The sequence below is a fragment of the Erpetoichthys calabaricus genome, chromosome 11, assembly GCF_900747795.2.
Source record: "Erpetoichthys calabaricus chromosome 11, fErpCal1.3, whole genome shotgun sequence".
Taxonomy (NCBI): domain Eukaryota; kingdom Metazoa; phylum Chordata; class Cladistia; order Polypteriformes; family Polypteridae; genus Erpetoichthys; species Erpetoichthys calabaricus.
The window spans coordinates 29944014-29957088 of NC_041404.2; the positions used below are offsets into that span (position 1 = coordinate 29944014).

Below are 13075 nucleotides of genomic sequence, written 5' to 3' on the forward strand. Positions count from 1 at the left end.
CCCTAAGCACACAAGTTGTTCCATCAAAGAATAGTTAAAGAAGAATAAAGTTAATGCTATGGAATGGCCAAGTCAAAGTCCTGACCTTAATCCAATTGAAATGTTGTGGAAGGACCTGAAGAGAGTAGTTAATGTGAGGAAACCCACCAACATCCCAGAGTTGAAGCCGTTCTGTACGGAGGAATGGGCTAAAATTCCTCCAAGCCGGTGTGCAGGACTGATCAACAGTTACCAGAAACGTTTAGTTGCAGTTATTGCTGCAAAGGGGGGTCACACCAGATACTGAAAGCAAAGGTTCACATACTTTTGCCACTCACATATATGTAATATTCGATCATCTTCCTTAATAAATAAATGACCAAGTATAATATTTTTGTCTCATTTGTTTAACTGGTTTCTCTTTATCTACTTTTAGGACTTGAGTGAAAATCTGATGATGTTTTAGGTCATATTTATGCAGAAATATAGAAAATTCTAAAGGGTTCACAAACTTTCAAGCACAACTGTGTATACATTATATATGTTGCATGTTGAATAATACACACAATTACAGAATTTCACTGTACTCTGTACACATGAAAATAATCACCCTCAAACCTAGATGGAACAGAACTTTTTAAAATTAAACTACAAAAAAACAGTCATACTAACTGGCACTAAAGCTGAACTCAAGAAAATGAGCTCTTTTTCAATCACTCTTGCTGATGATGCCAACAGACCTTCTTTTCTAGGAATCTTGGTTTCATTTTTGAGTTCTACCTTTTTTAATAGACCCATATTAATCACATTGAGATACTTAATTACTTCCCCCTCCAGAACACATCCCGTGTTTGCTCACTTCTCTACTTTTCCAATGCTGAGAAAAAATGCAGACCCACCCTGCTTCACTTATACTGGCTCCCTCTGTATTATAGGACTGAATCTAAAACTCTATTACTAATCCATAAAAACTTAAAATTGTCTTGCACTGGATTATATTAGTAACCTCTCCCATTACTATGTTCCTGTTTACCAATTCTGGCAATCTTGTTGTGTTCCCAACAAACCTGTGCTCTGCTGGCAACAAGGCCTTCAGCTCTACGGCACCCAGACTTTGAAATGACCTCCCTAAATTAAAAATATCAGCAGACTCAAATCATTCTTTTAAAAAAACAACTTAAAGCACATTAATCCAGGAAGGCAATTAATTTACCCCGACCTTCAAAACTTTTTGTTTCCTTATAATCTATATGTAATGTTTTATGCAGATACTGTATTATTTTATCCAATGTTCTATATGTTCCATTGTTTATTTGGAATTTTTGTTAAGTGCTTTGAGCATGTTAGAGGTTTGAAAGAAATAAAATGTATTATTATTAATATCAACAAGAATAATTGAACAGTTTGTATTCTTATAGTTTATTTGGCTGACTCCTTTATCCTTTTAAAAACATTCCTTTTATAAGCTGACCAGGGCTCTCCATCACTCCTTATCCTCCTGGACCTTACAGCTGCACTTGATACGGTAGATCATAATATTCTCCTTCATCATCTTCACTATACAATTGGACTTTCTGGCATTGCTTTGGAGTGGTTCGAGTCCTGTCTTACAGATAGGGCTGAGTATGTGGCCTTGGGGGATGCTAAATCTCATACCCACACTGTCAACTGTGGGGTCCCACAAGGATCAGTCTTTGGGCCGACCCTCTTTAATATCTATATGCTACCCCTGGGTCACATCATCCGCAAGCATGGAGTTTCATTCCATTGCTATGCCGATGATACGCAGCTCTATGTGAGACAGGATTCGACTTCTCTTACACCTCCATCAACTCTTTCCTCTTGCTTGGATGAAATTGAGGCCTGGATGTCCAAGAACTTCCTCAAGCTGAACAGCACCAAAACTGAAGCTCTTTTAATTGGCACCCCTATCAACTTCGCTCCTCTGTAAATTGTATTTCCTTTCTGACTGTACCATTACCCTCTCCCCTTCTGTTACAAATCTGGGTGTCAAGTTAGACTCCCATCTGTCATTTGACATACATGTCCATCACCTTTGTAAAACTGCATTCCTTCATCTCCAAATCATAGCCAAACCCCATCCCTACCTCTCCCTCTGTGATGGTGAAAAGCTGGTTCATGCCTTTGTCTCATCCGGACTGAACTATTGTAATGCACTCCTCATCGGGATACCCAACAAGAGCCTTCAAAAGCTCCAACAAATTCAAAATAGTACTGCAAGAATCCTGATGAGGGTGCGGAAATATGAACACATTTCACAAATTCTTCATCACTTCATTGGCTCCCTATCCATGGAAATGTTCCACGATATCTTAAGGAACTCCTTACACTACAATCCACTACAAGAAACCTCCATTTTGCAAATACCTACCGCCTTCGCCCCCTGTGACCAAACTTCATACAATGGGTGACCGAGACTTTGCAGCCACTGCTCCACGGCTCTGGAATGGCTTACCAGAGAGCCTAAGAACACAGCAGACTGTGGGCTGTTTTAAAAATCAGCTAAAGACTTTTCTATTTAGGAAAGTTTATTAACAAGAATGCTGTAATTATTGTTGTTTTATCTCTGTTTTTATCTTGCTTTGCCTTTGTTTAAACTTACTGCTAATGTAAAGTGCCCTATAAATAAAATGCATTATTATTATTATCCAAGGCGATTTACACGATTACACCGCAGTACAACATCTTTACAACTAGTGCACTGGCTGACTGACTTGCTCAAGGTCACACTGGCAGCCGAGGTGGGGACTGTCCCTTCTCACAGGCAAACTAACAAGAGGTTACATGAGGATGCTGAGCCGTGTCCACTGTTTTAGAAGAGCGGAAGAAAGATAAAACAGAAAGACAAAAAAATATCAGAAACCAAGTAATCCAAACTGATAACAGATGAAAGCCACAACGTGATAATGTACGTTTCACTTTCCCTTTTATTTCTTTGTATTTAAATAACCATTTTGCTTTTCGTTCGCACCAACGGCACGCTGACACAGCGAGCAGCAGGACTGACAGGGACAGGCTGTACGTGGCGCAGGTGGAATAAAGGAAACACCGCATGTCAAAATCCATTTGGCTATCACAACACTGACATAACTTTTCTCAAGCTACTCAGGCGACGCAATTTTTTTCCCCTCATGTGTCCAACATGTAAGCTGTCACAGAAAAACGCGCAGTGTATAAACGTAACTTAAGCGAAGGGTTGGGTCATTCTACTTCTCTTCGAAAGACATAAAAAGTATTTTTAAATTATAAGTCAACAATAATAAAAAGCTACACAATTTTTAAAAAATCCAATATCGGTGTTTTAAATTTTCATTTTGCTATTCATCTGCGTTTTTAACCCGTTTATCTAGTACTGTATACAGTAGACTCGGCGGAGTTTTTATATCTCATTTATATCCAGAACTTGCATAGTTATACTGTAAACAGAATTATCTGCATGATATTGAAGGAGCCCCTATGATCAATCGCAAATCAAGTATCGTGGTCGTTTTGACGAGCCGCTCTCACTTGGGCCATTTCGGCGGATGCCCACTTCCAGCTCCACTACAGCATCTCTTTATTGGCAGTAAAACGAGGCATTCCAGCGAAAACTCCACATTTGTTTCACTTACCTCGGCCTGTTTAAGAAGCTGGAGTGTTGCTGAAGAACCTGTGTTTCACTTCGACAAAGGAAACGCCGTAAAACCGGCTTTCGGTTTTCTTTTCAGTTATTCTCCAGTGGAGCCGTCCAATCCTCCCCTTCTACGTCTCGCTGTAGCACCGACGGCCTCACGAGCGAGGGACTCGGAGGGGGATCGTTAAAAACACATCTCGGAGACATTGACAGTGGGAACTCGGTGATGCGTGTGTGAAACAAGAGCTCGACAAGAAGCAGCGAGCTGAAATGACGAAACGGCTCAGGTTCATGAATCTTTGTCCTTCTCTTTTTCCGTTTCTCCACTGAACGGATAGGGGGAACCAATGTTTAGGGAAGTGGTGTTTGGGGGGCTAATAAAGGCGCAGGAATTGTTCCGCTTCTCCGAGATTGTGGTCGGTTGTCTTTTGCGGTTGCGGCAATCGGAACTTTCAAACTCTTTTGACTTTTTAAATTCATGAGAGTAATATATAGACATAACCTGTCTTTTAACATTAACAATATTTTTGGAGAAATACATGTGTACTTTATTATCGCCCATAAATTTGTGTTTTTGAAGCAAGTTCATACATTGTTTTAATCAAGATTCAATTAAATTGATTTAAAATACAATTTAAGACAGTGTTCAATGGTTATATTACTGCTTGATTTTTAATTTACAGGAATTATCCACATAGGACTACAAATCCCCGTTTTCAGCAGCCATTCCTTCAGTGTTCAAATGGTTAATTTCCTTAGCTTATCTTTAACTATCAAAATACCCGCACTTCGCAGTGGCGAAGTACTGCTTTAAAATTTTTATTAAGAAGAAAAGTAAATCTTTTTAAACTGATGGAAAATATACCAATAATTATTTGTTAAGGATCTCTTTGTATACCACGTTATCAGTTCGGCTCTCCGGTTGTAATTTGACCAAGCTGTGCGCTGAGCTTACTCTTGAGCATGCAACATATAGTTGGCCATGTGAAAAGCAATCTTGCCTCAAATCAATGCCAACCTTTTGTAGGGTCTGTCCCTGAGACTTATTGTCATTGCGAAGCAGAGCCTTACTGGAAATTGGAGGCGTTTGAATTGAAATGGGTTTCATCGATAGCTTCGCATCCAGCTTTTGAGAGTTTAAACATTCATAAACATGAAAGTGACCACTACTCAAATCGTCACCTGTGAATCTAAGATGTTTAAGAGGCATTGGCGGTTGTCCAAAGGTGTAAAATATTTGGCCATTTCGGTACACTTGAAAGCGACAACTGAACAATTCAGCAGCAGCCATCAACTCACATGCAGAACCATAGGTGAAGGGCTTAAGCATTTCACTCTTATAGTGCACCTGTGTAGTATAATTATCTCCTGTACTGTCATCAGTCCACACCTTGAACCTGTCCCAGTCATTCAATACATAAGCCACGATGTTCCTCCGGATATCAAGAGTGAGCCTGATATGGCCATGCAATATGTAACAGAGAGAATGGAAAAGGCAGTCGCCATCTCCGGGCATGGAAACCACTCGGTAAGTGACAGTTCTTTGATCGATGGTGATCACCTCGAGAGGCATGTTAATGGGGGTACGGTTGGAACGATAAAGGAAATGGATACCAGAACAATGTAAACTAAGTGTAAAATACCTATACAATAACTATAATCGTAATAAACGAACAATAAAACAGCGGAGAAGCCGTGGATTAAATAAAAAGGCTGCAGTTATCAGCAGGGGACCATGAATACCGCAGCGAAGCAAGGAAGGGAATGAAGAGACCGGAGCGACGGACGGCCTTATATAGGCAGGCAGCCAACTATGTGGGAGGCGTGGGGATGGGGGACCCAACGCCGCCTCACACAGCGACCGAGCTGCAGGCTATGGACGTATATATTGTAATATCCCTTCCCAGACGGGCAAATGAATCTCGCAGGCAAGTGGTGGTAATTATCAAATAAAAGAAACTAATCAATGGTTTTCAGGGCCGGATTTTCCTATAGGCTAACTAGGCTTCAGCCTAGGGCCTCAAGATCAAGAGGGGCCTACATTCAAATTGTTAGCAAAATTAAAATTACACTATTCTAAAAACAGTGAACACTAAAACACTGAACTGAAAATAAGGAGAAATTCTACACATATGACTAATAAACAAACATAAAAATGTATTGGTTAAGATCAACGCGTATTACGTATTTTATTATCTCTCATGTAATTTACAAACTTAAAAATGGAAGGTGAAAGGGCCTCATAAGTGGAATAGCCTAGGGCCTCTTTTCATATAAATCCGGCCCTGATGGTTTTATTCACTTTTTTTCTTACTTCAACAAGCCGAAAAACAAAACGAAGTCAGGACTAAAAAAAAAAAAAAAAACACACCACACTAAACCCCAAGTTGGTTACCCAACCCACATCAAAAAAAAAAAAAAACCACCTTCCCAGCACCCCAGAGTCTATTTTATTAAGAGTGGCAGTTGTGTCTCTGCCCGCCCCCTTTTTCTTCTTTCTTTTTAACTATAACTAAACACTCTGCCCAGTGGCAACTTCTATCCCAGATCGTTACAATATGTACGTAAGTAGGATTCAGTTAGCGTTGGGAACCCGCGTACCAAATTTCTTGAAGATGGGCCCATAAATAACAAAGACCGTTGGAAAGTTCAATATGGCGGCCGACAGTGGCGTCATACCACCGAAATAAGTACGTACATTGGTTTCGGTTAGCGCAGGGAAGCCGCCTACCAAATTTCGTGAAGATGGGGCCATAAATACGAAAGTTTAACATGGAGGACGTTGTCGACCGTTATGACCGTTATGCGTAGAATTTCGAAATGAAACCTGCTTAACTTTTGTAAGTAAGCTGTAAGGAATGAGCCTGCCAAATTTCAGCCTTCTACCTACACGGGAAGTTGGAGAATAAGTGATGAGTGAGTCAGTGAGGGCTTTGCCTTTAATTAGTATAAGACAAGGGGGCTTCGCCCCCTGCTTGCTTCGCTCGCCTACCCCCGGCGTTTTGAACCCGTGCCCGCTGGGCAGCTACGTGTCCGGATGACGCACGTTTAATACGGAGCGTTTGCCCGTATCATTCTGGAGTCCTCCACCGGTAATACAGAGCTTCGTCCGTACTATTACGTGGTGCATTGTGGACTACTGCGGACCCCGTAGTTTTTCTCGTTTCAGTTTGTATCTGTGGTCAGTTGAGCTCATGTTTTTCAAGCTTTTGAATTATGTCTTCATTATCTGTAACCTGCTGTCCATGTGCGTGGCCCCCTTGTTCAACCTGTTTATGACGTTTTACTTTCCTTTCTACTCTGTCTTTAATTTCTGACCGTGCTTTATTCTGGTTTTGTTTCAATGACACTTGGTCCGTGGTGATTATATGTAAAGGAGGCAGTCAAATTTTCCCCTTTTGACAACAACGTGTAAATTCATTATTTGTATTGCCAGTTGTTTCTTCTGGGAAGTTAAGTGAATGACAATGATTGCAAATAACATTCATTAATCCCAATGAATTTTCCTCAATAGTGGACTCATTATTGAAGGCGTTGTCAGCCAACTGGCGTAAGCATTTAGCAGGTGTCTGGCGTTGATGTCCGCGACGGGCATGTTTTGCTTGTGGTGTTTGACTGCCGCGTTGTTGCATGTCCATTATTTGTGACGCGCTATTTTGTAGTTTTAATTGATTTGCCACCGCTTTGCGAAAAGTCCGTTTCAGTCTGCGTCGTGCATTGGATAAGTAATAAGGAGGATCGCACTCACTGTTAATATGTAGCCTTTTCTGCAGTTGAACGGTTAATAGTGCTTTATTGTAAGGAGATCCACCTATGCTCACACCTATGCTGCCTAGTGTGAAGGTGTTCAGATGACGTATGTTTAATATGGACGTTTCCTTTAGAAGTGGTTTTGGGTGTCACTTCTTATTGATGGGGGGGGGGGGGGGGTTGAGGATTGTTGTTGCGCGAGCGTCTTCTTTCTTTTTGTGTTCCATGGGCTTGACACCTATGCCGACACCTATGCTGCCTAGTGTGAAGGTGTCGACGTTCACTTTAGAAGATGTGGCTTTGGGTGTGTGTGTCCCGTCCCTTGCTTGTAGGGTCTGTGGGGTGGTTTTGTGTTCTTTTTTTTTTGTCTTCTATGGGCTTGTTGAATCCCCCTCTTGGTGTGTGTCCCGTCCCGTCCCGTGCCTGTAGGGTGGGGGGGGGGGGGGGTGGGGGGAGTGGTCGTGCCTTGCTGTTGTGCGCTCGTGTGTTCTTTTTTTTTGGTGTGTTTAGTTTCGTGTGACTCCTTTTTGTATGTGCTCACTCCTTTTTTCTGTGGTCTTGTCCGCCACTCGCGGCCCCTCATCCGCCTTTGTCGCCCTCTTTTGTCCGCCTTTCTCCGACTCTCGCGGACTCTTTTTGTGCCTGCGCCTCTCGCGGACCCTCATCCACCTTTCTCGCCCTCTTTTGTCCGCCTTTCTCGGCTCCTCAGCCGACTCTCGCGGACTCTTTTTGCGCCTGCGCAGTACGTCTTTTTGCAGCTACGGCCCATGGCCGGATGTGCCTGCGTCCATCATCCGGTTTAGCATTCTCGGTTAGTAATATAGATTAGTCACTTTAAATGCTAATTAGTTAGTAGAGAAACCTTTGTAATCGCTTTAGCATCCCTGAAACCTGTTATTCTGGTCGCTTGGGTTGCATGAAACTGGATTTCCTAAAGTTCAGTTCTGAGTTAAAAAATGGACAAAACAAAACCGCTTTCTCAAAAAATATGTAAGTCCTTTTTTTCAGAATGAAGGTTATTCCATGTCATTAGAGTTGGTAGTGTGAGACACAGGTTCTCAGTTGGCCTCCTCCTTAAATACACACTGAAAACCAGCATCATCTGCAACAGGGAATAGCTGATGACTGGGAGAGGTTCAAAGTGTGGACTGATGACAGTACAGGAGATAATTATACTACACAGGAGCACTATAAGAGTGAAATGCTTAAGCCCTTCACCTATGGTTCTGACTTTGGGATGCTGGCGTTAGAGGCAGAGATTTAGAGATAAAGCCAAATCTGAAACAGGCAAATAAAAAGAAAAGGTTAAAATGGGGAAACAGAACACAGACTTTGGACAGAAGATGACTGGCAAAGCATATTATGGTTTTCATCCTGAATGAATGAAACAAACAAACGAAGGTTTAAATTGCGGCAGAGTCTGCTTTAAAGACTTCATTCGGGGATGACAGTTCTAGGAAGGTCCTGCTGTCTTAAAGCATGCTAATACTTTGAATGGAATAGTCCTCTGGTGTCTTTTTTATTTTCTTTTTAAGACAACTGATATTTTCTACAGGCGTTCAGGTCACTGCTGTAAATTTCCCAAAATAAGCTTTGAAACAAAGTAGTCTGACTATCAATACTGAAGTCTCCAGAAAGTGAAAAACACACATTCTGTGAAATTCATACCAAGAGAAAGGAAGGTCCGCTAAACCACTTGGGGAAAAACAGAGAGAGAGAGGCAGAAACAAATGGAGGAGTACCATCACAAAGACACTATACTTGTAAGTCCAAGAATGGGAAAACTTTGCTACTTACAGGAAAGCCTGCTGAGCTGAGATATTGTTCATGTAATGCCCAGGTGTTGGAAATGACTAAATGGATAAATCGGTAAACGAGGTTTGCAAATGTGTTATCCTCTGGAGCAAAGGTGTATTTGTGAAGAATTTTTGATAGTTCAGTTTGCTTCTTGATGTCTCTGTTTTATCATTTATAGCAAGGGTCCCCAACTCTGGTCCTGGAGTGACCTGTTTCTGCACCAAATTAACTTCTTCTGAATTAATTTTAATTGACTTGTTTTTTTGTTTTTTTTTAAGCTTTGTTCCCCGGAATTTCTTCACCATTCCTCTGAATTGCTTAATTTCTTTCCTTAAATAGCACCCAAACAAAAATGAAAATGTGAAGTGAGTGAGCCAACAGAAGACCACCTACGTCAGGGCCTCAAACTCCAACCAGTTGCTTAATTAAGCGTCGATTCTTGTTGTTAATTAAACCCATTCTTTAATTCCATGGCTTGTTGCTGCTCTCGTTGTGCAATAGCAGACATTTCTGAACTTGTTGATTTTCTCTTTTCTAAGAGCTCTGGTCAAATGTGTTGGGGACCTGAGCAGACCAACATTCCTGAGACCTTCACCTTTCTTTATTTTCAGATATTGAATGCTCAATAATGTTGGTCATGTTTTGGTTCATTTTATATCTCATTATTGTTAGGCTGCTAATTAAGGAAAATGAAACAATTGAGGTGTCTTAGTCTTCAAGAGCAAGTCAATTACAATTAATTCAAAAGAAGTTAATTAGTAGCAAAAACAAATGAAGAAAAGGGTTAGAATGAAAACCTGCAGCCAGTGGTGCCCTCCAGGCCCGGAGTTGGGGACCCCTGATTTATAGGTATGGCACATTTATGTTTTAAGGGTCTCTCTTTGTCAGTGCAATGTCCAATACAGACATTGCCGATCATGCTCTCCCCTTTGTTTCTTTCCCTTGCAGTACCAAATATCTCATTGCAAATCATGTTGTTCCCGAACCATCTCACAGCATTTCCACCAATGGTGTTTCTCTAGATATATAGATAGATACTTTATTAATCCCCAAGAGGAAATCCACATACTCCAGCAGCAGCATACTGATAAAAACAATATTGATTATGGAGTGATAAAAACACAGTGCAAGTTAAAAAGTGCAAGGCAGGTATAATAGTCAATAACTATGTATAATGTTACCGTTTATTCTGCCCCTATCCCCAGGGATGGAATTGAAGAGTCGCATAGTGTGGGGGTGAATGATCTCCTCAGTCTGTCAGTGGAGCAGGACAGTGACAGCAGTCTGTCGCTGAAGCTGCTCCTCTGTCTGGAGATGATACTGTTCAGTGGATGCAGTGGATTCTCCATAATTGATAGGAGCCTACTCAACGCCCGTTGCTCTGCCACGGATGTCAAACTGTCCAGCTCTGTGCCTACAATAGAGTCTGCCTTCCTCACCAGTTTGTCCAGGCGTGAGGCGTCCTTCTTCTTTATGCTGCCTCCCCAGCACACCACCACATAGAAGAGGGCGCTCGCCACAACCGTCTGATAGAACATCTGCAGCATCTTATTGCAGATGTTGAAGGACGCCAGCCCTATTAGGGAGTACAGTCGGCACAGAGCATCAGTATTGGCAGTCCAGTCCAATTTATCATCCAGCTGCACTCCCAGATATTTATAGGTCTGTACCCTCTGCACACAGTCACCTCTGATAATCACGGGGTCCGTGATGGGCCTGGGCCTCCTAAAATCCACCACCAGTTCGTTGGTTTTGCTGGTGTTCAGTTGTAGGTGGTTTGAGTCACACCATTTAACAAAGTCCTTGATTAGGTTCCTATACTCCTCCTCCTGCCCACTCCTGATGCAACCTACGATAGCAGTGTCATTGGCGAACTATTGCACGTTGCAGGACTCCGAGTTGTATTGGAAGTCCGATGTATATAGGCTGAACAGGACCGGAGGAAGTACAGTCCCCTGCGGTGCTCCTGTGCTGCTGACCACAATGTCAGACCCGCAGTTCCCGAGAGGCAAATACTGAGGTCTGTCTGTAAGATAGTCCACGATCCATGCCACCAGGTATGAATCTACTCCAATCTCTGTCAGCTTGTCCCTAAGGAGCAGAGGTTGGATGGTGTTGAAGGCGCTAGAGGAGTCCAGAAACATAATTCTTACTGCACCACTGCCTCTGTCCAAGTAGGACAGGGATTGGTGTAGCATATAGATGATGGCATCCTCCGCTCCCACCTTCTCCTGGTATGCGAACTGCAGAGGGTCGAGTGCATGGCGGACCTGTGGCCTCAGGTGGTGAAGCAGCAGCCACTCCATGGTCTTCATCACATGTGACGTCAGGGCGGCAGGCCTGAAGTCATTCAGCTCACTAGGACAAGATACCTTTGGGACTGGGGTGATGCAAGATATTTTCCAAAGCCTTGGGACTCTCCCCTGTTCAAGGCTCAGGTTGAAGATGCGCTGTAGAGGACTCCCCAGCTCCAATGCACAGGCCTTCAGCAGTCGTGGCGATACTCCATCTGGACCCGCTGCTTTTCTGGCACGAAGTCTCCTCAGCTCTCTGCTTACCTGAGCTGCTGTAATTGTGGGTGGGGGGAAAACTCTCTCCTATGCTGGTATCAGCAGAAGGATGGGTGGAGGATGCAGTACTCTGAGGTGAGAGTGAGAGTGGGTTAGGATGGTCAAACCTGCTAAAAAAGTTAATCAGATTTGCTTTCTCCCTGTCTCTGTCGATAGAGGCACCCCGCTTCGAGCTGCAGCCAGTGATGACCTTCATCCCATCTCACACTTCCTTCATGCTGTTATTCTGCAACTTCTGCTCCAGCTTTCTCCTGTTCTTCTCCTCCGCTGCCCTGAACTGGACTCGGAGTTCCTTCTGCACACGCTTGAGCTCATGCTGATCACCACCTTTAAAAGCCTTTTTCTTCTGGTTCAAAAGGCCCTTGATGTCACTTGTAATCCATGGCTTGTTCTTACTGGAACTACAATGTCCATACAGAAGTTGATGTAGTCAGTAGTGCAGTCAACAACCTCCTCAATGTTCTCACTATGTGACCCTTGCAGGTTATCCCAGTCCGTAGTTCCAAAGCAGTCTCTCAGAGCCTGCTCTGCCTCAGGAGACCACTTCCTGAGTGAGCGTGTGGTTGTAGGTAGGACCCTCACTCTTGGTTTGTAGTGAAGCTGAAGTAGAACCCTGTTATGATCTGCTTTACCAAGCGCAGGCAACGGGGTGGCGCTGTATGCATCTTTAAAGTTTGCATACAGTAGGTCAATAATCCTATTTCCCTGGGTGTTACAATCCACATACTGGGAGAAGGCAGGTAATGTTTTGTCCAGCATCACATGGTTAAACTCTCCAGCGATTAGTACAAGTGCCTCGGGGTGTTGTGTTTGCAGTTTAGCAACAGCGGAATGGATGATGTCACCCTCTATTTCCACAGCCGCGCTAGGAGGGATGTAAACAATAACAACAATGATGTGTCCAAACTCTCTGGGCAAGTAATAGGGATGCAGACTTACGGCCAACAGTTCGATGTCCCTGCAGCAAATGGAGATTTTGACGTTTTACATGTCCAGGGTTGCACCACCTTGTGTTCACATAGAGAGTGAGTCCTTGATTAGGTTCCTATACTCTTCCTCCTGCCCACTCTTGATGCAGCCCACTCGGCCTTCTTCTATTGACTCTACCCAGCAATGCAACACTTTTAGTTCCTTCAACTCTGTTTATGTGTCCCAAATACTCTAATTATCTGTCTCACTTAGTAGAAGAAGAAGACATTGCATTTATTTAGCACTTTTCAAGATACTCAAAGCGCTTTATATAGAGATGGGGGGCCACTTCAACCACCACCAATGTGCAGCATCAACCTGAATGATGGTGGCAGCAGCCATTCTTGCATCAGTGCTCTCACCTCACCTTAGTTTT

At 42.9% G+C, this 13075-nt stretch overlaps 1 protein-coding gene across 1 annotated transcript in view; it reads right to left on the reverse strand.

The window, feature by feature from the left end:
* Positions 1 to 3946, reverse strand: part of rab24 (RAB24, member RAS oncogene family) — a 53200-nt gene extending 49254 nt beyond the window's left edge. The window contains exon 1 of the mRNA XM_028812894.2: positions 3612 to 3946. The gene's annotated coding sequence lies outside the window, so the exon portion shown is untranslated. The remainder of the gene's footprint in view (positions 1 to 3611) is intronic.
* Between the last annotated feature and the right edge of the window lie 9129 nt (positions 3947 to 13075).